General features: G+C 36.9%; 1 protein-coding gene across 8 annotated transcripts in view; it reads right to left on the reverse strand.

Annotated features, from left to right (window-relative positions):
- The window catches only part of LOC105231402 (neuronal acetylcholine receptor subunit alpha-7), a 193,922-nt gene extending 176,344 nt beyond the window's left edge, over positions 1-17,578 (reverse strand). For 3 of the 8 annotated variants that reach the window (XM_049454410.1, XM_049454413.1, XM_049454409.1), the window contains exon 1: positions 1,524-2,228. The gene's annotated coding sequence lies outside the window, so the exon portion shown is untranslated. Of the gene's footprint in view, positions 1-1,523; positions 2,229-2,864; positions 3,031-16,632 lie in introns of those variants that run through there. The other 5 variants (XM_049454408.1, XM_049454405.1, XM_049454411.1 and 2 more) reach the window with 4 other exon arrangements.
- Between the last annotated feature and the right edge of the window lie 9,453 nt (positions 17,579-27,031).

Genomic DNA, 27,031 nt, shown 5'->3' on the forward strand with positions numbered 1-27,031 from the left:
GGATGTTTCTTGCTCACTTTAACTAATAGCCAATGGAACAAATTACGTATATAGACTATGCATCACAAGTACCCGAAAATTGCACTTTGAATTCTTCGATAAAATTACTTTTCAAACAGATGTATTTTGCTAAGTTGGTAAGACTGTCCTTAATTACTATTCCAAATACAATATGATCTGAGAATCAGTTTGTTAACAGTAGCTGCTTACGTCGGTACACCTCAGTAGTGATTTTTACAATGGATAAAAATATTGAAAAAAGAATTTATCTCAAATTTTGTATTACTAACCATATTTTGTGTACGAAATCGTTGCAAATTTTGGAAATGGCTTACGGTGATTCAATTTTATCAAAAACTCAAGTCTACGAGTGGTACAATAACTTCAAAAACGTTCGAGAGATCGTTGAAAATATGTCTCGTTTTGACGAAAATATAAAAAAAGTGACGGATATGGAGCTTGAAAATCGTCAGGCAAGTACTCGTACTTATTAGAGAGATGGCAAGAAAGCTCGACATCTCTCGTCCCAATAAAGCTGAAACCTTTCAAAACGGGTATTGTAAACAGATCCCTTTTGACATGCTTGTCGAGTAAATTTCGATCTCATATTAATGAAGAGCATTATAATTGGCGATGAGTCATGTGTTTTTGAGTTTAACATTCAAACAAGTCAACAATCATCGAAATGGAGACAAAAAAACGAGACGAAACCGTCAAAAAAGAGTTCCTATTGGCCCTATTGAGGCGTTTGCGTGAGAACATTTGTCGAAAACGGCCAAAATTGTCGAACAATGAATACCATCGATCAACCACCGTGCTCATCAGATTTGGCTTTGTTTGATTTCATGATCACCAAAGTGAAATAGTCGCTCCGTGGAACACGTTTTCATTCGATCGAAGAGATAAAACAAATTCGCTGAAGAAGCTAAAGGCCAATTTAATTACAATTTCCGGGTACTTTTTTGTCACAAATTATGTTTTATGATATGTGTGTGTTGCGCTGTTTATGCAGGTCTGTGTCTAGCACATTTTTATTAGTAGACTTCTGTTTATCTGTGCTTCGCATAAATGAATTTAAAGGCATAAGTTTATAGTTCATCCTATGGAGACCATCCTTTAGGTGGTGGATGCACATCTCTTCCCTTCTGTGTGTTTTGTTTGCGTTAAAAAGAGCATCCGACGGCCGTTGAGGCTTTAAAAGTTTATGTGTGCAACAGTTAGCAGTTGCAAAGCAATTATGCAATTTTAAGGATTAAATAAATTTTTGGAAATTAGTGTCGCGAAATAAAACTGTAAAATGTCTGCGCCGATCAGGTGAAACCAGACTATACAATATACAGACTATTTTAGCTATTGGAAAATAAGCTCAGCAGCTCAACAACGTTTGCTCTGGTTGCACCAACACAGTAATAACAAAATATGAAAACGTAATCCGCCAACGGTTTCGCATATTAAATTAAAATTGATTTCATTTAATACATTAGCTAAAATTGGTGAATGTGGTTATCATAATCAGAACTCACCTGGCAATGAAATGATCAATCCAAACCCCAGCAGTAACCAGCTGACAGCGGTTAGAGTGAGTTCTGCAGTTTGGTGGCTACTTTCTTTCACAAAACTCAATCAAATTCAATTTACGCACTTTCATGAAATTTTAAATTCTTTGTATTATTTTTTTTTTGCGTGGGTAATTATTCACAATGGTGATGGTCGCCGTCGACGGCTGCAAGCTCAGCTATTTACTGTGTAGTGGTTTGCAATATTGTTATTAAATTGCCACTTTGCTATTCTATATCCGATATACTCAGAACAATCGCTTAATTTTTGTTACGTATACGACTCGGCATACACATTTCGTTTATAGGCTGCTTATTTTATTTCTTTTTAGAACGTGTTGTCGGTTGAAGATTCTCGGGAGCGTTTATTATTCACCTAAAACCTTTAGTAAAATGGTAATGTGTAGGAAGTAATGGAGCGATGACTTCGAATGTAGACTGAAATGGTTTTCTTGACAGACGTTTGTCCTGGAACTTCCACCCAGGAATGTTGACTTTGTCCTCCGACAATGCAGATGGCTTTTAGAAAACCATTTATTCTATATATGTAGTGCCAAACTATTTGGTGTTATGGGCTCCTACTGTCGGCACTTAAAGTCCTCAGACATCAAGAACAATTTTTTATAAATTTTTTTGGACTCTTTGTTTGGAATTCCCTTGGACTTTATAAGCATTAGTGGAAGAATTGCTTGTATCTTGATGTTACTACGTGCAATTATTGTTGTTGGTGATTGTGTTATTGATGTTGCACTTGCTCTGTTAGGGGTTTGTTGTTGTTGCTACTTCTGCCGTTATTGCACTTAAGCGTCGTTTGGAGTGTTTTCGTCTGTTTTTCCTCAATTGCTTGCTTCTCGTGTACAGTCCTTCACACTCCTCTTCCGTCTTTTTGTTACCTTTTTCCGCTGTTTTGGCTATTCACCACTTCGGTTCCGCACTTTTAAACTCTCTTTTCCTTGGCATTTACCTCGCTTAACGGTGTTTGTGGTTTTTCTGCCGTTTTGATTTTTCGTGCCAATAAACTTTGTAGTGTTGCCGGCTTTTAGGGGCGTTGCGGTTTAGCTGTTGCTTCGCCTGCTAGCACCTCTCACTTCCCCTGTCGCTTTTAAACGCAGACAACTCAGTTACTTCCTGAGAGCAAAGAACACATTTGTTGTTCTGCGTTATTATTGTTGTATTTGTTCGCTGTGCGTGTTAGTGTTATTGTGTAGTGACTCTATGTGGGAGAACGATCCACCGTACGGTATTCACGAGCGCAGCTGCGCGACCGAGAAAAACACGTTTCGCTGGGTATGGAAAGCCGCTCGGCACCTTGGCGCTGAACTCGTGGTGGCTCGCTGTGGCAATTGCACATTTTGTCTAGCTTACAAAAGTCCTAAATTCAAACTGTATTCCTAGCTTTAATTTAAAATTATAAGATATTGATTTAATTTAATTTGGTTTATTTTGTGGTAAAAAACCATGATCTCTTTGATCCTTTTGGCTTGTTTTCTATGAGTTTCTTTTCATCACTTCAGCACACTGACGCACATTAAACCTGTAAAGCAGAAAAAGTTCAATAGTCTATTATATCTCATCTTTTTTATTATTCTGCTTTTTAATTCTTCTAAATTACATAATTAATCAGAGCCAGTGACAACTCATAAATATAACATAAAAAATTGAGAAAATTGTTAATTCCTAGAATTAAACTCCGAAATTATTTTATACTCAGAAAGAAAAATTGCTGTTCGAAGGTGTAATGATTGGGTTCGTCACATTTCTAAATTCAGTGATGTTAGTTATAGCTTAAAATCATCGAACTGCGGAATATAAATATATTCCAGGTCGAAACATTCAGATTTGTCTCATATCATAAATTAATGTTCACATTATTGCCTGAATGAATCCAAGGTTCAGTATATAGAAATACTATTCGCGCACCTAATAATCATTTGTGTTTTACTGTGAGCTTTTCACTTTATGAGGTGGGATAAGAGAGCTTATAGTTTGGACCTTTGCAAGTCAGGTAGTGAAATTAAATAGTTTTAAACTACTCTCCAACTAGTATGATAAGGAGGTATTTAGATCGACTGCTTATTTGCTTGCTGTTTATTACTTGATGAACTACGAGTTGACAATGATCAGACTTTGGTATTTTTTAGACAAGCCCATAGTTTTCAATGACACATTACTTTCTTCAGAGCTTTTATTTGATTTATACTCAGCTTGGTTTTTCATTTCGTAATTAACAGACTTACTTACAGCATACTCGGTAATTCGAGCAGCTATAGATCGGTTTCGTACCTTCTTTACTCTAGTGTATAATGCACATATTCCTAGAGGCAGTGGAGAGTGCTCTGTGGAAAAGCGTATCATATCATAGACCCTCTTGTGTACATTCGCCATAACGCGTAAAAATTGGAGCTGTGCTCATCCAACTTTATAGAAGGTTTTGCGAAACGGTACTGGTTTTCGGGCTTACAAAATCCAACAGTAAAAAGATAATAATCCACAAGCCTCTATGATTTATGTGCAGAGGGAATAATTAGTTCATATTTCTTCAAAAATGAATCCAACCATAGCATTAAAGTCCATGAAAATTGTCGGTGCTTCAAGATCGTGCGATTGAGTGCCGCTGGCCCATTCTTATGAGGTTACGTTAAATCGATTGTCTATGCAAATAAGCTCAAGCCAAGTTATTATTGACATGCTGAAAAATTGCTGCAAAAGGTGGTCAGAGCTCGGATCCCTCGAATGGAATATAATCGAATCAGATGCGGGGGTTAGGTTAGATGACTGATCTAGAGAAATTGAACATGGACTGCTATATGTTGTCCATTGTGAAGCCATAGAAAAGAAGAACCCCTGTGTTCGAACTTATAAGTTAGCAAAATGCTTAAAAGCCAATTGGTAGGATGTCTGAAGCTATGCGCTCACAAGTGTTTAAGTCTTGACTTCCAAAACGGAGAACAGTCAAGAATTAAGTTTTGAGTTGTTTCCATATCATCTTCTTTTAAACAGCTTCGGCAGATGTCGTCTGGTGAGATTCCCTATTAAAGCATGGACGTCAATAGGGCCTGCTAAAAGCCCTACAGCTGGGGGGAGGCTAGCCTTACTGAAGGTAAAAAATCAGTATACCTCTTGCAATCGATTTTTAACCAAAGGGGGTTTGGCCAACCTTCCACGAAGCCCACGTGTAGAACACGTGAGGATACGTTAGTACCGACTTGTTCCCATTCTACCGATAGCAGTTTTAGGATGCTTTCTTGGCTAGTTCATCAGCTTTACATTTCCTGTGATTCCGTTGTGGCACCCGTACCAATCTTATCACAAAGACACTCGTGCTGTAGATAACGATGTTAGGCACTCCTTGACCAACACTGAACGCAGTAAATCTACTGCTACTTTAATGGCTACAACTTCGGCTTGGAAGACACTACAACAGTCAGGAAGTCTGAAGCTGGAGTTGATAGAGAGCTCCTGACAGTAGACACCTCCACCAAATTTCCCCCAAGCTTTGACCCACTCGTAAAGAAGCTCACTGTACCCCTCGCTTCTTCTCATCAAAACTCCCTCGCCGGTATCTGGGCAGAGAAGGAGCCACCAGAGTTCGGTTTGGTGAATTCATTGTTATAATATATGTTAATAAGCGATACATTTGCTCCAAAACTTTTTCGAAATATTTCAACAATAAATTAGGTGATTTTCTCATTAATATTTCAAATTATAATAAATATATGTATTTGTTAATTAAAATAGCAGTCAGAAAGGCTGTAGTAAATTTTTGAAGTTATAGTAGAAATATTAAAAAAAAATTGTGTTAATCTTCGGTACCCAAGCCGCTATGTCTTTATATTTTCATTTGAATATATTGATTTCTTAAATCGGTTGAAATGCTCCTAGCTATGCTTATATTCAGAGTCCCTTCAATTTCTATTAATCAGACCACGTTTATATATATAAAAACCTGCTTCTCACACATCGCAAACACATATATTTCACAAATGGATCAACAATTTTCAATGACGATTTGTTATGAACTTAAGAAATGGAAAACGTACTCAATTCAAAAGCGAAAGAAGTGGAGTTTCTATTCATCGCGCCAATTTCTCACGGCAAATTAATCTGTTATCAACACTAAAACAAACGATTTCCTTTAGCCGGAAGCAATTTATCATCTTTGCTTTGGCTTTCGAGTAGCGGATGAAATAAATATTGTGGTAGCCTTGAGCAAGTGCGTGGGGTTGACTTGTCATTGGTGTAGTACGCGACTAGCAGGAATTGAATTTTTTTTAACTTATACAATAAATAACCCGAGCTTTCAAAGTAGACCCGAAATTCCGTTTAGTGCCTGTCAAGAAAATGTGCAGTCACAGACACAGCGTGTTTCTGTTAAGAGCGAGATAAGAAATTATGCCACTTGAATGGCTACCGTTAAGTTAAAAGTGTTGAACTGTTGGTCGGGGTAAACAGACATTATTGTTCTTAGTTTACTTAATTTTTAGCTCACTTAGTAGTATGTAGCATCAAGAAGATATTGGTAGTCAGAAAACTGCCAAAAAACAATAATATACATATATGAATCGCCACTTAATTCGAATTTATTCTTGGGGAATAGTTTTGAGAAATATAATATAATAATAATTTTATGCTCTGCATTCTTCCTTTTTCGATGATAATATGATGATGCTCCAAAATATTCTGAGAGTCTAAGCTCTATTTCGAAAAGAAATGCACTTCCCTTAGAGACGTCACGAATTTGTGAAAACTTATTACAAACTTCTTATATTAAAATTGTTAAATATTTGCTATTTGTAGTCAAACTTGAATTGAAATGAGCAAAAGCGTAGGCAGCAAGAATCAAAGTACTCTTTTCTGCTATGCAAATGAGAGTGAAAACTAAAATGCTGACACAAAAATGGTAAATAACAAAAACTGTGGGAAACATAAGTGTTGCAGCAATGTTGCAAGTGTGCGAAATGTATGCAAAGTGCGGTGATTTATGTTCACTTCAAGTTGCAATGAGGATCCCGCCATCTGCCAAACCGCAGTGCCCCTCCTTCCCGCTCAAATCCAACTATTACTCTTACTCAGCGGGGGCTTGTAACATTGTAGAGCATTTAAGTGCAGAGGTTGTCCAAAAACAAAAAGTCAACCTCCAGACTAAAAATGATGATAGACAAAAACACATAATGTATCATTTGACAGTAATACAGGGATTTGCTGGTGTTGTTGCATGTTTTTTGTTTTAGCTGCCAACATTTTTTCAATTGCTTGTGTCACAGTCGTTGCATCGAAGTCAGAGACATAACAAAAACGAAATCTGTGATGTAAAACCAGAAGTCATGTGATTTGTGGCTTATTGTTGGTTTGCTTAAAACCTGCATGGAAACGTAGGTACTGAGCAATCTTTTATTTAGAAAAAGTTAATTTTTTGTTTTAGTTATTTACATTGAGACTTTTGTACTTTTGTGTGTTTTAAGCATAACATAGACTTAGATTTTTAGGAATATTACACAAAAATTCATTATTCATTATCTTTATTAAGTTACAAAAAAACAACTTTAACCAAGTAAGGAAGGGCTAAGTTCGGGTGTCACCGAACATTTTATGCCTTCTCATCGCCACGATAGAAAGTGATAATCGAGATTTCATTATCCGTCATTTTATCATATTTTTTTTATTTTTGGTTCCTAATGTATATAACGGGTGATGTTTTTTTGAGGTTAGGATTTCATGCATTAGTATTTGACAGATCACGTGGGGATTTCAGACATGTGGGTCAAAGAGAAAGATGCTCAGTATGCTTTGACATTTTCATGCATGAATAGACTTACCTAACGAGCAACGCTTGCAAATCATTGATTTTTATTACCAAAATCAGTGTTCGGTTCGTGAAATGTGTTTTTATCGACAAATTTTGTGTTCAGCGATGATGCTCATTTCTGGTTGATATGGCTACGTAAATAAGCAAAATTGCCGCATTTGGGGTTGAGAGCAACCAGACAGCCGTTCAAGAACTGCCCATGCATCCCGAAAAATGCACTGTTTTGGTGTGGTTTGTACGCTGGTGGAATCATTGGACCGTATTTTTTCAAAGATGGCTGTTGGCCGCAACGTTACGGTGAATGGCGATCGCTATCGTTCGATGCTAACAAACTTTTTGTTGCCAAAAATGGAAGAACTGAACTTTGGTTGACATGTGGTTGTCAACAAGATGGCGCCACATGCACACCAGCTCGCGATTCTATGGCCATTTGAGGGAAAACTTCGGACAACAATTCATCTCAAGAAATGGGCCCGTAAGTTTGGCCACCAAGATCATGCGATTTTACGCCTTTAGACTATTTTTTGTGGGCTACGTCAAGTCTAAAGTCTAGCAGAAATAAGCCAGCAACTATTCCAGCTTTGGAAGACAACATTTCCGAAGAAATTCGGCTATTCCGGCCGAAAATGCTCGAAAAAGTTGCCCAAAATTGGACTTTCCGAATGTAACCACCTAAGGACGCAGCCGCGGTCAACATTTAAATGTAAATTATCTTCAAAAAGTAAAATGTCATGAACCAATCTAAAAAACGTTTTCAAATAAAGAACCGATGAGATTTTGCAATTTTATGCGTTTTTTTTTTAAAAAAAAAAAGTTATGAAGCTCTTAAAAAATCACCCTTTATTATACAGAGAAGGCACCAGATGGAATCCAAAATAGCGTTATATTGGAAGAAGGGCGTGGTTGAGAACCCGATTTCGCCATATTTAGTATATGTCATCAGGGGTGTTAAAAAAATATTATAAACCGAATTTCACTGAAATCTGGTCGAGTAAGTTCCTGAGATTATATGGTTTTTTTTGGTCCATAAGTTGTGGCGCGACGCCACGCCCATTTTCAATTTAAAAAAAAGCCTGTGTGCAGCTTCTTTCTGGGGGTTTTTTTTCGTATAAATTTTAGAGTGTTTCTGACGTTTTTTTGTTAGTCGTTTAACGCACTTTTAGTGATTTTCAACATAAAACTTTGTATGGGAGGTGGGCGTGGTTATCATCCGATTTCTTCCATTTTTTGAACTGTATAATGGAAATGCACCTGAAGGAAACCGGCTCTATAGAGTTTGGTTGACATAGCTATAGTAGGTTTTCCGAGATTATGTACAAAAAACTTAGTAGGGGGCGGGGCCACGCCCACTTTTCCAAACAAAATTACTTCCCAAATATATGCTCCTCCCTAATGCAATCCTTTTTGGGCAAATTTCACTTTAGAAATATCTTTATTTTTATGGCTTAGTTATGACACTTTATAGGTTTTCGGTTTCCGCCATTTTGTGGTGCATGGCAGTGGACCGATTTTGCCCATCTTCGAACTTGACCTTCTTATGGAGCCAAGAAATACGTTGTACCAAGTTTTCATCATGATATCTCAATTTTTACTCAAGTTACAGCTGTTGCACAGACGGACGGACGGACAGAACAGGACATCCGGATTTCACCTCTACTCGTCACCCTGATCACTTTGGTATATATAACCCTATATCTGACTCTTTTAGTTTTAGGACTTACAAACAACCGTGATGTGAACAAAACTATAATACTCTCTTTAGCAACTTTTGTTGCGAGAGTATAAAAATGCATTACAATTTAAAAGGGAATAAACTATTTTAATTTAATTGGGACAAATAATCTTTGGCACTAATACAAGCAAACTAATCGTCGCTAATTGATACTCAATGAACTACAGACATGTATGGAGGTCCCAGAAAAAATATAATTATAAATGTATAAATAAATAGGGTGTCCGGTTTCACTTCTCCTCAACGCTTGGTGCTGTTCGACACCTGGGTCTCTAAATGTATTCATCTGCATGCTTATGCTGCTAGCGACTGCTGCTTTTAAAGCAACAAGCAACAGAACACAACTTGTTTGCGATGGATATGATAAAAATGCAGCAATAACAACAATAATAATAGAAAAGTGCAAGTTAAAGGCAAAGTAGAATTGCACAAAGGCCAGGCAACACAACAGAGTGGCTATTACAGTGCTTAGCAACAACTGCACCAACAAATAGCGGAGTTCATCTGAGTGAACTTTGGTTGTTGGATCATTTCGTTGCAACACTGTGTGCTTGATGCATACCTGAGGGAGTGTTCACACAGGTGACATGAAGGCGTGTACGAGAGTTGCTTGTGACCTCCCTGCTGCCAGCGGCTCTTGTTGCCGTTACCGTATGCGGTATTGTCAGCTCAAGGTTCAGTGAGTGCGTGTTACCTCTTTGTGGGGAGCTGGAAAATCATTGTCCTGAACCAGCATTGGGGGGAAAAGGCAATGCAAAATTTCTTTTTTGTTGCCAAAGGTGGCACTCTTGTCTAGAAATTTAAAAAATTTTTATTTTTTCATAATTCGATAGTTAAAATTCAAATATATTTCTCTAAACGGATTTTTCAAAATTCAAAATATTTTCGAAGTTATAGACGTTTTGGTGCCGTAGCAACTGGACCAGATTGAGCAGGAAACTACTTTTTTTGACGCGGCCGTCATGATAACTCATCTTCGAAAGAGCCTATTGAAATGTGGCATTCTGTAAATTAAAAATGAAATTCACAAGAAAATCGATCTTCATTTTCGAGCAGACGGCATTGAGTGCAGAAAAAGTTCAGTTTTGCAGCTTCTTGAGATAGCAACATTTGTGCTACCAAGAATCTATGATTGTTTTATTATACAGATCACCGCAATGGTAGAAATCATGACGACGAGGATGTGGCCTTTTCTCTCTACCTGGAAAGCGGGAAAGTGTTTTGTCTTCCGGCGATCCAAAGTGGGGCATGAACTTTATTATTTCAACACTTTCATTATTGCAGCAGTTATGCCATCGTTGCGGCTGTGGCACCAAAGCCACTCCGGTATAACGGTAAAGGAAAAAGGAAACAATTCACGAAAATGGCAAAATTATTTCAAAACGCAACATAAATAACAGCGAAGTGCTCCAATTGTTGCAGCACAGACAACGCGAATTGTGGCACGCCGATAGTTAGTGCGACAAAAGTCAGTAACAATAACAAAAAAAGCTGCTGGGAAAAGTGTCAAGAATGAAACGAACAATGCAGATGCTACACAAGCAGGTACATGCCACAAAATGTGGCAAGTTGTGAGCTGTCAACAGTTCAGCGTGCCGCAAAGGCATTAGCATAGAAATGAGAAAAAGCGAAAAGCACAACACAACAACAGCATTGTCGACGGTTGCAACAATGCCACATTAGCAGCAACATATTAACCGCGAATGCACAGTGACTTCCTTGCTAGAAGTTTCCATACTGCCACTTTGCTGCAATTTCCGTGTCGCACCTCGTTCTTGGATAATCTTTGGAAAATTAAATTTTGTGTGTCACACTTTTTACTATTCGATTGATATTAGCATTAATTTATAATTTATATATTTTTTTTTTATAAATATTTAGTTTGAAAGCTGTAAGCTCAGGAAATATTGATGATAAGCTTTTCTATTCAAAGTTGCAAGATGTTTATGTTGCAGGGTTTTTGGGCTCACTGAGTTGAAAGAAAAAGGATATTCAAAATTATTTCAATAAAAGATATTCACGAATATATGTACAAACACGCATACATGTATGTATTTTATAGATATATACACATATACATATGGTAGGAATATGCGTGTTTTAAAGAGCCTTCAGCAAAAGCGAGAAAATCAAGTGTAAAAAGGAAAAAATTGTTTGCTTGTCTGCTACAAATCCACCACATAAATATTTAACGCACAGTTCATAAATTGTAAGGCCCCGGCTGGCTGCATAAGGAAATAAGCCAACAAAATTCTTGTGCTCGACATTAAGTCCATGGGAACCCACACACTCTTTTATAAATATGAACATTTCCACATTAAGTTATTCGATTACACATAAGAGTCCATATAAAATGAATGAACACACGCACACAAACATGCCTAACCTCGTATGTAGCACGGCCCCCAAATGTATTGAAAAATGTCAAGGACGTAAGGAATTATTTGTTGTAGGCAATAATAACGGAGCATCTACTGAGCGGAGGGGGGTGTCTAACGAGCCGATACAACGCCCTTCTACGCCTTGTCCCAAGTGGCAAGGATGTGGCGAGGCGCTACACAGCAGGAGGTGCCGTTGCTGACATAGAATTCGAGATTGGATGGAACATGCAGGCGCCGGGGCATTGGGCCTTGGGGCATCAATTGATGCATTGTAGATGTGTATGTGCATCCATGTGCGTTTCGATGAACTTGCGTCTTTCGCAGTTGTTGTAGTTCAGTGGTACGCATTTCCTTTCGCTTGGTTTGCTTTCTTCTATTTTTATTTTTCTGCAAATTTTTTGCTTCTACTTTTCTACTGTGCTGTTTGCGACTGCCGCACAGTCAAGCAACAACAAACACACAACAACAACATGTAATCGTCCACCAAACATGAATTCGCGCGAACGAATGCGAATTTGTCGAGGCATTGGGGACACACAGTTTTGGGCCTGCCAAAAAAGGTTAGTATGTGAATGTATGTATGTCAATGATCATTGCCGTGTGTGTGTGTGTATGTGTTAGGAAAGTGAGTTTTTATTTTTAAGTTACTGCCAATGGTGTTTTCATGTTCATGTCGTTGATTTATTTTTTACGCTGTTCTAATTGCAATTGCTGTGCTAGGATTTGTTGCTGTTATACATTACTACTCACAAGCCGCTTGTGGCCTCAATGCAGAAGCTGTATAGTTGTAGTTTGTTGTTTTCACTCTACTTTCATTTCCAGTGACATATTTGTCCTACTGCGGCGAAAAATAAGTAATGTTACCTCATCAGCTTTGCTCATGACCCAAACCTATTATGGCCACTCGTGACTGCTTTATTCTTTAGCTTTGCCCTCTATTTCTTCGACGCAGACAAAACTATTATTTGTATTATAAGGTAGCTGGGATAATTCGTGGATCGAGATCCAATATTTTCAGCATTAAACTATGGTATATTCAATATTATGCTTACATTTATTTTCCTAAGAATTTGTATGTTTTGACCCATATATACGGTACGAAGTCAACCTGAAGTTTGAAATTCTGTATAATTCTTATCAATTTTCTTATATGTATGTTTATGTTTATTTTGACCCGATTTTATCTACTTTTGTTATTACAACGTATCATTATCAGAAGGAGATGTTTTACGAATATCATGAAGAATCCTCAGAGACTGTCAAATATTAATATAAAGTATAAAGTCAAGCGCATCTTTGAAAATTCGTGTATTATAGAGCTAAGGGAAGTATTGCCCTGTTGTCATCCATTATAGGGTAGAGAAAACGGTTATATTAGAAAGATATTTTTTCTGAGTTTCATTCATTTCTTAAGAAGTTCGATAATATGTATATTAAATATGTAGAACTAAGGAAGAACCGACCCGATTTTACCAATTTCTGTACTTTTTTTGTGATCACAATAATATTTTCCCCGATTTTCAATAGTAGACTTAGCAAAATGACCGATTCGTTCGGTAAAAAATTAGTTAATTAGTTATGGTCTGATTTCAACAATTTTTGGGTCTGAAATTTTTCAGATGAAATACCTTGAGGCTGCTACTTGTTTTTTATTCTGATATTTTCATTCTGTATAATTTCCGATTGCGCTTATTTTCATAGCGTATGTAGGAATGGTTTGGTAACTTTACATACCAAATTTGATTGGAATGGGCGGTATCCCACCAATTGCTCAGTTTTTATACCCGCTGCTATAAAGCCCTTATTAAAATTTCCAAGCAAAGTGAATATTTGTTGTTAATTTATTAAAATTTACATCAACGTTTTGTCATTGCTACAAAGTCTGAGATGAAAAAAGGAAAATGATTATTCCCACTTTAACTGTGACATTTAAAAATCTCCCACTTCGCTCTCCCAGCACATCTGGTGCTGTTTTAATTACGAATCCAAAGCAGACTTCTGGTCTTGTGCACCGTTAAATATTGCTACTACGAACTTTTGCACTTTTCTGTTTCTCCGTTTTTCCAGGAACGAAAAATGTATCAGCGCCTGGGAAACAAAGTAATTCTAAGCCGTGGGAGGCGTAGCCCCGAAATAATTTAAATCACTTTACAATGATGTTGAAATGAATGCGTGTGTGTATGGCAGGGGGGAACTCAGCGAGGCGTTGTGAACATTGTCGTAAATTCTGCTCGAATGGAGTGTCATTGAAATTGTATTTGTATGAGTTTCTGTTTGTTATTGCCTTTATTTTTACTTAGCTATGCAGATTGAAATAAAATACTGCTCGCTAATATTGCCATAATTTAAATGAGTTAAGTGACCTTAACAATAAAACTGCACAAACAAATTAAGAATTCAAAAAATATTTAAATTGTAAACTTTAAACTTTATGCGAGGCTTTTAATGTTTATTTAATATTTAACAGCTGCTTTGTATGAGTCACTTTATATTTCGTCTCAGTCGTATCGAACGGAAACCATTTTATTCGCTATGTTTGGATCACGTAGGCAATTATCAACACATTATGGGTCCAATGAGGCATGCCATATTAAATTAATATTAAGAGGAATAAATTATTTATGCACAAATCATTGTCCATACTTTCATACCCCATATGTTCACATAAGCCAAAACGTAAATAGTTTAATGATTTTATTGTTAACCGCCATTTGCATTGTTTCAATTATCAAAATACCTCATCGCGACAAAAGGCAGCTAAGAAGCTTCCCACGTAGCTGCGGGTGCAATCGATCTGCAAATAACTGTTAATACCACTTGAGGCAAGTAATTGCGTTTGCTTTTATTACGTTCCTTTCCATTCCATTAACATTAATATTCTGATATTTTATTTGCTATTAAAGGCAAATTGCGAAAGCAATTGTAGCTTAGGATCCTCAAAATTACCATATTATTCACATAAGGAACTGAGATTTCCTTCTCGGCCCATTCATGAAGATATGTGAATGGCACTCGCTCATATAAAATATATCACCCTCGAATTAGACATTCACAAAACGTTTTGTGGCTTTCAGTAGTTGAGCATTTGGCAATTTTTGGTCGGTCAAGTGGAAGAAAACAAAAACAAATGTCCATTAGCATACAAATATGACCAAATAAGTATTAATAATGAGTTGCCTCGGGCTGAGCACTTTGTTGAGATTTGATTGCATCAAATATTTACGCAATTTGAATAATAACATAATTGGTAATTTAACGGGTGACGAGATCCATAAACCATATTGTTAAATAAAAAAAAGTTTTGAAAATGCATACACTGTGAAGCCTTTCCGGCACTTTTATTTTAGGACCAGTAAAACGAAGAAAAGTGAAATGATTTTCAGCTAAAATATTATTAACACATTTGTGACTCAAAAAAAATACTTCTTATTCGCAGATGTAAATGTATTACTTGGAACATTATCATTCTTTCATAATTTTTGACACGAATCAACAATCTTTCACAATTATTAAAAACTGTGTTCACTTGCGATTAGGTGACTTTAAGTTACACTATTATCCGATGTCCATTTTTCCTAATAAGCATGCTGTAATTAAAAAGCACCTTGGCGTATGAGGAACTTCTTGAAACAGTTCAGAGGGAGACTTACATTTTAATACAGGAAATTTAATTTTTAAAATTTGTTTCTCAGTTAAAGTGTAATTTGAAGAATAATACAAACACAATCAAGGCACTTCCGTCAAAAGCGAGGAGATGAAAGCATTTCGTCAAAAGCCAGTCAGATTGCGGCTTTGCACAGAAATGAAAACGAAAGCCCAAAACAGAATGCAACACAGCATTACGGATGTTACGGTAGCATTAGCCCTAGTGGAGGCGATGAATCAGAAGCGGAAAGGAAAACATTCAAAAGCTACAATGCATATTGTTCCCACTTTCACGGCCACAAGTCCGATTGTTGTGAGCAGCCACAGGCGAATGAATGAACAAGAAAAGATTTGTGCTTACACGCGCCAACGAAACGCACACTAATAAAGCGAGAAATTATTTTTAGTTGGAACAAGTAAGGAAGAGCTCGGGTACAACGGAACACTTTATACTCTTGGAACTTGCAAGGATCAAAGACACGGAAGTACCTTCAAGTACTTAAGGCTTATTAGTTATATGGGGTCTAGGGTGAGTTTTCACCGGGATTTATTTATTCCAAATTTATTCATATTCAGGACCTAGGAGCTGAAATATTTTTCGTTCGATTTGGGAAATTTTTAGTCGTAAGATGGCGCACCTCAATTACACTACTCGTGGAAAGTTGTTATCCTGATATATTAAAGTGAAAGTTTCGAATGATATTTATAATTGTGTTGTGTTATATGAGAAGTAGGCGTGGCTTTAGTCCGACTTCTTTTATTTTCATAAATATAGCAAAACACGAAAAATGTCATGAGCGGTCGAAATCGATCAGGCGGGTGTCGAAATATGTGTTTTCACTTGAAGGTGGGCCGTGCAACGTCCATCGTCCAATTTGGACACCGACTCCATTGAAGCGTTATAATAACATCTCGAAGGTAAAACTTAATGTCGCTTGCATATTTAGTTATAGGTTTAATGCGCTTTTAGTAATTATTAACAGTTATATGGGACCGAGCGGAGCTATCATCCGTTTTCACACTGTCGGTAGGACTTTACGCTGAGAAAGTTTAAATGGTTTAGAAGTCCAAGAAACACGTGGACCAAGTTTCATCAATATATCTTAATTTGCACGGACGAACGGACCGACAGTCACCCGGATTTCAAATCGTTATTACATATATGTAACCGTATGTGTATAACCCTATATCTGCCTATATTAGTTTAAGAGATACGTGCAACCGTTAGGGGAACAAAACTATTATACTCTGTAGCAACGTGTTACCAGAACACAGAAATGTAACGGTAAAGCACAAAATGCAATCGCTGCCAAAGAAAACATTAAAAAGCAAAAGCGCAAAATTAAAAGCAAACACAATCTCACAAAGGACCAAAAATAATAATCAGGAAGTAGAATCACTAAAGTGCCTCACTTGCCACAAATTTGTTGCAGCAAGCAAAATAAAACTTAAGCACATTTACATTTTTAATAAGCGCTAAATAATTTACAACTAATGACTTTTGGTGCGTACATTTCGAAATTTATGGTAACGATGATTTCGTTGTTCTCCCAGAGGCACGCTCCGAATCCTTGTTCTGTTTTTCACTATCACAACGGATATTGCTGATGATGACGCTGATTGTGTGACGGAAACCGTGAGCTGAGGCGCGGACAGCACGAACGGCTGTTAAGGGAGGCGGCTGGGCGTTTAATTAAAATTTATGCGCCCACGCGGTTTGGAATTTTTTCTCTGGAAGAAACGCGCTACAAACACGCAATATTAATAATTGCACTAACATACACACTAACATACACGTGCTTGCGTCTTCACTGCACACTGAGCACTATGCTTGCACGCTATCACGATTTTCACTCAGATTTTGGTGGCGCTATTTCGCCTAGACTTTTTGCCTCCACCACTTATCGCTTATTTCCACTTAGCCACCACTTTCCAATCACTGGCTGTCGAGATTTCACTTATTTTTTTGCCGAATTTCGGCCAACGTGTCTGATAGCAGCGGCCAACTTGCAGCTAGCAAGCGTTTATTGTCTGATGAAGCGCACTTTAATTCGCCTTTAGTATTTCACTACGAGTATAAATACTAAAAACTTAATTCAATTTTTTTTGCTTCTTATACATTCTTTTCATTGCCAACTTAAGGTAAGAAGTCAAAGCCAAAGGATAACCGAAAGCATAAAGCACCGCAATTGACCGAGTCTGGCGAAGAAGCCTAAAAATCTAGTCTCACAATTCACACAGAATTTCAATATATAAAGAACGGGAATTTAAGTTTGAACACACTTCACACTTGGGCACGGGCCACCAGAACACCTCTCAACCGCGCAACACTTGGCAGCACAAATGTATGTATGTTTGTGGGACTTTACTCTGCCTCCTCTTGGCTTCTGCTTTAATTCTTTAATATCTTCTTCTATTTCCACATCGGGTTCAAGCCCACGTTCTAAACTGAACTGAATCTCCGCTGCGACTGAGGTAAAAAGCCAAGAGCCAGCCGAGTAATGAGCTGAGGCGGAAGGCGCAGATGCGAACATCGCGGATGCGGAGGCTGTGTATGAAGCAGCGCTGCTGAAATTGTTGGGGTTTGCACTTGTGTTGGTGCTAGTGCTGCTATTGCTGCATCCTTGAGCACATAATTGGTGTCCACGTGGTCCCTCTCGCAGGCGGCGACGCTGCTGCGGTTGCATTTGCCGGAGCTGTTGGTTTCGCGGTTCTCTGTTTACGCTTTGCTTTGCTGTTAAAGCTAACAGAGGTGTTTACAGCTGGTTCATACCACTGCCTAGTTAGCAGTCATGTTGTCTGCTATGCGGCGGAAAAGAGTTCATGTTGTGCCAGTAGCAGGAATTCTGTGTCGTGAGCTTAGGTAAATAAAATAATATACTTATGTCGAAACGTAGAGAGAAATGAATGCAATGAAATTATGTACCGCTCTGTTAACTCTATTAGAGAAGTGTACTAAATTTGATGTTCATGTGCTCAGTTTTTTCATTCTCTCTTTTTGGTAAAACTCAGCTCTGATAGCTTGTGTATCGAACACACCAGTTATGTACATGTCAAGTGTAAACAAACAAACAGAGAGTTAAATACGCAATCACGTGTTCTTAGCAAAACAGAGAGCATCATAATGGATATTGAGAGTTTTCTTTGAACTCGCGCAAGGCGATTCTTATTGGGGTAGCTGAAAACAATTTTCTGAAAATTCGTAGTAAATCTCTGTACTAGGGATGCTGAGGGTAAGAATTGTTATATTTTCTATAGGAACGAAATCACAATTTTAAACTAAAAAGTACAAATTACGGTTAGTTTATAATATGAATATTCTGAAATAAATACGATAATATAGAGTTTATTTTATTTTTACTTATGGAGAATTCATCATAATACGAAGAATATATGGGAGTGAAGGATCAGTCAAGTTAAATAAGTTTATGTGCTTTATTATAATTTCAGTTCTATAGAGAAATCACAAAAATCAGAAAATCTTCCGAAATACGTTACTGAGAAATCAGAAAAGAATAATTATTTGTATATGATGCTAAAATATTATGTTAAAAATATATATATTTGGGGTACTCACAACCCGTCTTAAAGCATCGTAAAATCGTAAAATTATAAATGTTTACACTTGCTTAAAAAAAATTTGGTAAATTTCATACAAAAATGAGCTTACACATTTACAATTCTCAATGTTATGTTTTCGAATCGTTATAACTTATAACTTTATGAGACCTGTGAAACCCCTAATTGTAGCAGTTCGCAAGGATTTTCAGAAATAACCGGAGGACTCTCTAAATGAGATTCATCACTATATCCAGTTTTCTGTGTTATATCCAGGGCCGATACATTGTCATACAATTTTTATCTTTATCCTCCCTTTGGTTGAATTCGCAAATTGATATGCGGTTTGCTCCTCTTGCCTTTCTTAACCCTTCTTCCTAATGCTTTCAAAGCCTTGAAGTACTTTTGCATTGGAACTTTTCGAAGAATTCTGAAGATCATTTCAACATACACTTCAACCTATCGTATTACATTTAGTTGAACTCTCGTCGCTACCGTCAAACGGCAGAATTTTCTTTCTCATCTTCATGTATGAATATGGAAGTTAAATTAAATTGTCAAAGCTAAGTCCATTGTTTAGCAAAAACTTGTAGCAAAAGTCACAGAAGTGAAATAAATGATAAAACTAAATGAATATTGCAAAAGTGTCACTGTTGTTCACATACAAATACATATGACACAATAAATCTACATTCACATGTGCAAATATGCTGGGAATTTCACTTTCATCTCATTTTCTGTGTTTGCAGAGAAAGCAAAGATTTTTTGACGGAGATAAGAAATGTCAGTGGGCCTCACAAAAACAGGCAAAGTATGTGTATGTACATATTACCTAATTAAACTTGGAAACATTATTTTCATTTTTCTCTTTTGCCCCCTCATCCAGTGAACTTGAGTTGTGACTATTTTCATTAAAATAAAACTAATTTAAGTGCAGGTATTAGACACATGAGAATGCTCATACGACTACAAAGACATAAGCTCGTACTATTTGTATCTAAACTGACGAAGAGAAATGAGTTGTGTGAATACAGCCTTTGTGTCCGCTGCTTTTAATTTAATTGGCTTTCAGCAGATTTAATTAGCTGCTTGGTATGTTTCCTTACAAAACATTCTTTATAGTTAGTCAGTGTACTTTTTCACTGAATTTAGGAGCAAAAATTCCAAAAAAAATTTGTTAGAAATATGAATACGCTGGACTTGCATTGTTGATTTTCCTTGAAATTGGAGGTTTTATGACTTTTAACTTAAAGTCAAATAAAGAGTTCTGCCCTGAGTGACCCACAAATTGAATCAAACAAAATTGGTCAGAATATCTCAAATTGCCCTACTTTGTATATTTTTTCAGTTAACCCTTTCCAATTCCTTTTGTCAGTGTTTAACCGCATTTATGCTCTTATGAGCGTTCCTTTCACCCAAAAGACTCACTCAAATGGTCAAACGAACTGTCAACATATTTTTAACCATATAGTAAAGGGTGATTTTTTAAGAGCTTGATAACTTTTTTTAAAAAAAAAACGCATAAAATTTGCAAAATCTCATCGGTTCTTTATTTGAAACGTTAGATTGGTTCATGACATTTACTTTTTGAAGATAATTTCATTTAAATGTTGACCGCGGCTGCGTCTTAGGTGGTCCATTCGGAAAGTCCAATTTTGGGCAACTTTTTCGAGCATTTCGGCCGGAATAGCCCGAATTTCTTCGGAAATGTTGTCTTCCAAAGCTGGAATAGTTGCTGGCTTATTTCTGTAGACTTTAGACTTGACGTAGCCCCACAAAAAATAGTCTAAAGGCGTTAAATCGCATGATCTTGGTGGCCAACTTACGGGTCCATTTCTTGAGATGAATTGTTGTCCGAAGTTTTCCCTCAAAATGGCCATAGAATCGCGAGCTGTGTGGCATGTAGCGCCATCTTGTTGAAACCACATGTCAACCAAGTTCAGTTCTTCCATTTTCACCAGCGTACAAACCACACCAAACAGTGCATTTTTCGGGATGCATGGGCAGTTCTTGAACGGCTTCTGGTTGCTCTTCACCCCAAATGCGGCAATTTTGCTTATTTACGTAGCCATTCAACCAGAAATGAGCCTCATCGCTGAACAAAATTTGTCGGACGTAAAGCGCGAAACACATTTCGAACCGAACACTGATTTTGGTAATAAAATTCAATGATTTGCAAGCGTTGCTCGTTAGTAAGTCTATTCATGATGAAATGTCAAAGCATACTGAGCATCTTTCTCTTTGACACCATGTCTGAAATCCCACGTGATCTGTCAAATACTAATGCATGAAAATCCTAACCTCAAAAAAATCACCCGTTATATGTATTTGTACGTACATATGTATGCACATATTTACTTAATTATCCGCCTTCATGCATTATTTGTGTGCTGCAGCATTTCGCTTTCGTTTCAACTTCCTAAAGCAACTTTATGCAGTTACTTCAGGTTAAGGCGTTTTTAAATGTGATTGACACTGACGACTCTTGGCTGACAGGCAACTGTTGGCTTTTTGCTACTTTTGTGCCCACTGCTGCACTTTTCTCAACTACTTGCCATAGGGAATAGAGTTGTAGTAAATAAGAAAATGAGCTGATGGAGCTGATGGCAATGAAGAGGGAAGAACGAAGAGACATTACTCGCGGACATTTATGGTGGTTGAAGCATATTTTTTTGGTTATTTCTGCCTTTTAGTTAGATACTGAAACTTTACACAGCTCCCTATAAACTTATTTCTGCGAATACAAATTGGTTTTAGGTGAAATAAAAACAATTTCTAGAAAGAAAAAATCTTTACAAAAAGAATCAAAGCTAATCAAAGTACAGTAAACTTTTGAAGGTCGCAGAGGCATACCAAGCTGATGAAGCTTTCGAATTTATTAAGGCAATAAAACTTTGCTAATTATTAAATAATTCGCTGAGTTGTATTTCAAGCTATGTGAATGTGAATACAACTGGAATATTCCTTTACAAACATATTTTATTTGAATTTGTCTTCGTATTGCATAGTTAGAAAATTTGTTCAATGGCTTGGCATGTTTTGCTGCAGATAAATATCAGAATATCGAAACTTTCCTTTTGCATTCCTCAATGCTATTTGAAAATAATTGGATTAGTGAAATTTGTTACATAAATGCCGTTATTTACAGTTAGCTGATTGCATTGCCTGCAAATGTATGAGAAGGGTACACCATTTTTCCAGTTGAGTGCAATGGACACTTTGCAAACTACACCAAATTTAGTCAAGTGAAAAGGTCAAACAGTCAAAAATTAAACGAAACAAGTCCAGCGATAAGGGGAGAAAATGCGCTGCTTCGCGAATCCGAAAATATGAAGATGTGACGTTGGCTTGTAAAGTCATCTAGGCAGTGGGTAGCAAAATAGGCGGTTCTGCACATAACTCAGTGTCAAGACACATGAAGGGTAAAAACCAAAGTTAACAACAACGAAAAACGACACAATTTTCACTGGCACCAAGCAAGCAAATGCGTTACACTGAGGAGCCAGCGTGGCGATTTGTCGGTGAAACGATTAATTCGAAATTGTTGGCAATGCTGCCTTAGCATTTCTTACTTCGCGGTTGTTGTAGTTTCTGTTTGTATATTTCATGGAGTTAAATTGCGTAGCTTTTACTCCTCCTAAAACCAGAAGTTGAGTAATCAAGGAAAGTGAAGAAAAATGTAACTAAACGCTAAGGCGGAGACCGTTTGAAATATTAAAATTTGTTGAAAACAAAATCGTTCTCGGATAAATGTTGACAGCTGCCGGTATAACAAAAATTTCTAAGCATCAATACACCGTTAAACAATTTTTTATTAAAAAGGCAATTAATTATATGATTTTCCTTTATTCAACAGCTTTTTGAATATTTGTTTTACTTCCGTTTATTGTTGGAAATGTCAAAATTTAGTGAAGCCAATATTTTGTTAAAGTTTGAGTTTTTTGATTGGAATAATTACTATATATGTATAAGCCACGTCTTTTCTGCCACTTTCACTGAAAAACCACCTAGTTGCGCCACGCCTCGCCTGTTCCACTTACCCACGAACTTGATTTTATCATTTTTTACAGACGTTGCGAGTAATTAGTTGGAAAACGATGATGATTTATTTTCAATAAATTTTAAAAGCTTCATATTTGAGTGACATAATTCAATATACGTTAACGCGCGCCACTGCTGTCGGAGAATGTTGCCAGTGAATATTCTGAGAGTCAGAACGTCAACCGGCAACGGCAGCATATTAAAACGAAAGTGTGTGAGAGTGTGTGGGTACCAACAAGTGCGATAAATGATAACTTCATTTTTCACTTTGCCTGCCAACACTAACAGATCCTAGTAAAGGCAATGGAACGAGACTTGCTGCCATCTAAGGGTCTCATGTCAACGTCAAGCTATCATTTCATTAGAAATTGTTAGCTGATTGACTTGATGTGCCATTGAATTAATTTTTAGTTCACGGTTGGCGAGTGGTAAGCAGATTTGATCTATTTTCGATTTTAATTCAATCACTCACCTTGACCACCTTGAATTATGGATTGATTTTATCTTAAGATTATACAAAAAAAATAGTATGAGTTTTTAAAATGTGCCAAATGTCACATCTAAATAATGATTAGTGATTAGTATACGCTTGTCTTTCTGAATTACATAAAGTGCATTCGGCAGTTTTATTGATTAAGGAAATTATTGAACAAAAAGGTTTCATAACATTTTGTGTGCGAAATCAAATTTCTGGTGACGAAACGTTCAGAATGTTACAAAAGGCCTTCGGTGATAATTTTGGCGCGAGCAAGTGATGATCAACATGTTAATAAAATAAAGGAATTGGTGCTTGAAAATTGACGATTACCAGAAATCTATTTTGAAAGGCCATTTGGACCTATGAAAAATGAAAGCAGGAAAGGTTCAAAACTACAAATTTTTTTCGAAAACAGCGACGCGTCAACGTCTGGATGTCATGAAACGAATTAATACTAGCGATGAGTCTTAGATCTATGCTTACGACCCGGCCGAATATCGTTGCTAAGATGAGCCGAGACTGAAAAAACCACGTTAAAGCGGGGTAAAAATCAAGGTTATGTTGACAGTTTTGTGCGGTTATCGAGGCATAGTGCATTCCGGCCAAACTGTCAACAAGGAATGTTATTTGAGTGTTATGCGTCCTTTGTGCGAAGCTATTCGTAAATAGAAGCCGGCCTTATGGACCGACAACTCTTGGGTTTTGCACGGCGATATTGCACTATCGCATATTACATTGATTCTTCGTGAGTTCTTCGCCAAATTTTCAACCATTATCGCCCTCCAACCACCGCATTCGTCCGATTTGGTTTCGTGAGACCGGGTGAGTCAATTAAACATTGAAGGCTATACCGGAAATTGACTTTACTAACTGTTTCGAGAATTGGAAAATATATTGGCATAAGTGTATAGGAGCTAAGGGAGATTACTTTGAGGGGGACGACATAGATTTTGAGGAAAACTTTAAAATTATGAACAAAGTCTTACTTTTTGTTTCCTATTGCAGAAATTTAATTCGAACCAGTAAGGAACTCAAGCAATCAAAAGACTTGTAAATTGAGCTCATCACAAGATTCACCATTCAGCTACTTGTTGAGGAAAGAAAAGCTAATAAACGAACCAAGGAAACTGGCAGTCCAGCATACCGACGACTAAGGAGGGATCTGACAAACACACTTAAAAAGCAGTTATTGTTGCTGCTATTATTCTTTGTGCTTGCTTTTGCCGTGCGTGGTTGCTTTTATTGCGTTTGCTGAGCTCCTCTGGAGTGCTTAGCTATAGTTATGTTATGTGTATTGGTAGATACCAACATAACGGGTGATTTTTTTGAGGTTAGGATTTTCATGCATTAGTATTTGACAGATCACGTGGGATTTCAGACATGGTGTCAAAGAGAAAGATGCTCAGTATGCTTTGACATTTCATCATGAATAGACTTACTAACGAGCAACGCTTGCAAATCATTGAATTTTATTACCAAAATCAGTGTTCGGTTCGAAATGTGAAAATCCGCTTTTTTATCGACAAATTTTGTTCAGCGATGAGGCTCATTTCTGGTTGAATGGCTACGTAAATAAGCAAAATTGCCGCATTTGGGGTGAAGAGCAACCAGAAGCCGTTCAAGAACTGCCCATGCATCCCGAAAAATGCACTGTTTGGTGTGGTTTGTACGCTGGTGGAATCATTGGACCGTATTTTTTCAAAGATGCTGTTGGACGCAACGTTACGGTGAATGGCGATCGCTATCGTTCGATGCTAACAAACTTTTTGTTGCCAAAAATGGAAGAACTGAACTTGGTTGACATGTGGTTTCAACAAGATGGCGCTACATGCCACACAGCTCGCGATTCTATGGCCATTTTGAGGGAAAACTTCGGACAACAATTCATCTCAAGAAATGGACCCGTAAGTTGGCCACCAAGATCATGCGATTTAACACCTTTAGACTATTTTTTGTGGGGCTACGTCAAGTCTAAAGTCTACAGAAATAAGCCAGCAACTATTCCAGCTTTGGAAGACAACATTTCCGAAGAAATTCGGGCTATTCCGGCCGAAATGCTCGAAAAAGTTGCCCAAAATTGGACTTTCCGAATGGACCACCTAAGACGCAGCCGCGGTCAACATTTAAATGAAATTATCTTCAAAAAGTAAATGTCATGAACCAATCTAACGTTTCAAATAAAGAACCGATGAGATTTTGCAAATTTTATGCGTTTTTTTTTTAAAAAAAAGTTATCAAGCTCTTAAAAAATCACCCTTTAGATGTCCATTTATTCTTATATTATTTCTTTAATATGTATTATGAAAGACAACTTGATATATTTCCCATTTAAATTTAAGTTATTTTGACTAATGAACCTTTATGCGACTGGTGCCTTTTGTTGATGGCTAAGGTTTGCGCTTGAACTTCATTCAGCTTTGAATAAACTCTCGTCCACACTTAAAGCGGCGTCCAGTTATACTTCCTAACTGCAACTCATTCACGATGAGAAAAGTTGGCGGAGCAAGGAGAGTGCGTAAATGCTGTTCTTGTTTCTTGTTTGTTTTGACTTTCGCATTAGTTTCAGCGCTCCCTTTTGATTGCCTCATATTTCAAGTTCGTAAGGAAAAGTTTGTGGCGCAGCTAGTAAACTCAGGGCATGAAAAGAACAACAAACTTACGATCAACTCGGTTAGAACAAGGTTTATTAAGCTCGCAAATTGGTTTAAGACTTTCAATTGAAGTGAGCTATAGTTTAAAATAGCTAGAAATAAGCTAAAATTCTGTTTCAAAAGCCAACTCAGCACTTAACAGTAAATAAATAAATAGTCATAACTTTAAAATAGTACAATATATTAAATATAAAACGCTTCAAATTCAGTATTCTTACAACAAATTAATTTTGCCATTTCCCAATATTCCTCATAAACGAATTGCAGCGGTTTTTCTAATTTAAATAATTTTTAACGAATAAATTAATCCTTTTCTCGTTTAATAGTCAGCTTAATCTAACTGGTGAAAGTTTACGAACTCTGCCATTAATGGCTCAAAGTTATTTAATTAGCGCGAACTTTGCTCACTCCTTTGTTTCCTTTTTCTAGCAATTGCTTTAATCCGCTCTGCAGCTAAGCTAACTCAATTCGATTCGGAGTTTGCTTTATAAATATTGGGTAGTTGAAAAAGTCGATTCGTATTTTGTCAATAGATGTTAATGTAATCATATAACTCCAGTTCCACCAATCACATTGTGTTGGAAAGTTGAGATTTTAGGTTTCATTTAACCAAAAAATTAAATTCGAGGAAGCTGAAAAAAGTTACAGCTGTTCAAAACTTAGTGAAAATAATTATAGAATAATGTCTCTAGCGGAAAAATGGAAAAAGGTGGGCGATCAAAATGGTACATATTTGTTTATTTATTTATTATTATAAATATAACAAAAATAACTTGAAGTTTGATTAGAAATACGAAAAGACTTTTTCGACTACCCAAAATTAAGTTTTATTTAGACAATTCATCGAAGAAGTGCACAAATTGCCAACATCAGCTCGTTAAATTAATACTTAACCCATTTAAATGTTTTGTATGTTGAGTAAATTATATTAAAATTATCATCATTGCAGAGCTGAAGGACGAGTAAAGAAGAATTATCAAGGCCTTCAAGACCTAATTGAGTTGTTAGTGAAAGTGAACATGGAAAAGGCCTTTAAAGTGCTGATAAGTGGCACTTGACCACTTCTGGTCAACAAAAGAGAACAAGAGCCTTTGGTCGATGTGGTCACCAGCGTGTGTAGTCAGTTAGCTTTAGTTCTTTAGTATGCCTGTATGTGGTTGTGCGTTTACTACTTTTAGCGTTT

The sequence above is a fragment of the Bactrocera dorsalis genome, chromosome 4 (assembly GCF_023373825.1).
Source record: "Bactrocera dorsalis isolate Fly_Bdor chromosome 4, ASM2337382v1, whole genome shotgun sequence".
NCBI classification, from domain to species: domain Eukaryota; kingdom Metazoa; phylum Arthropoda; class Insecta; order Diptera; family Tephritidae; genus Bactrocera; species Bactrocera dorsalis.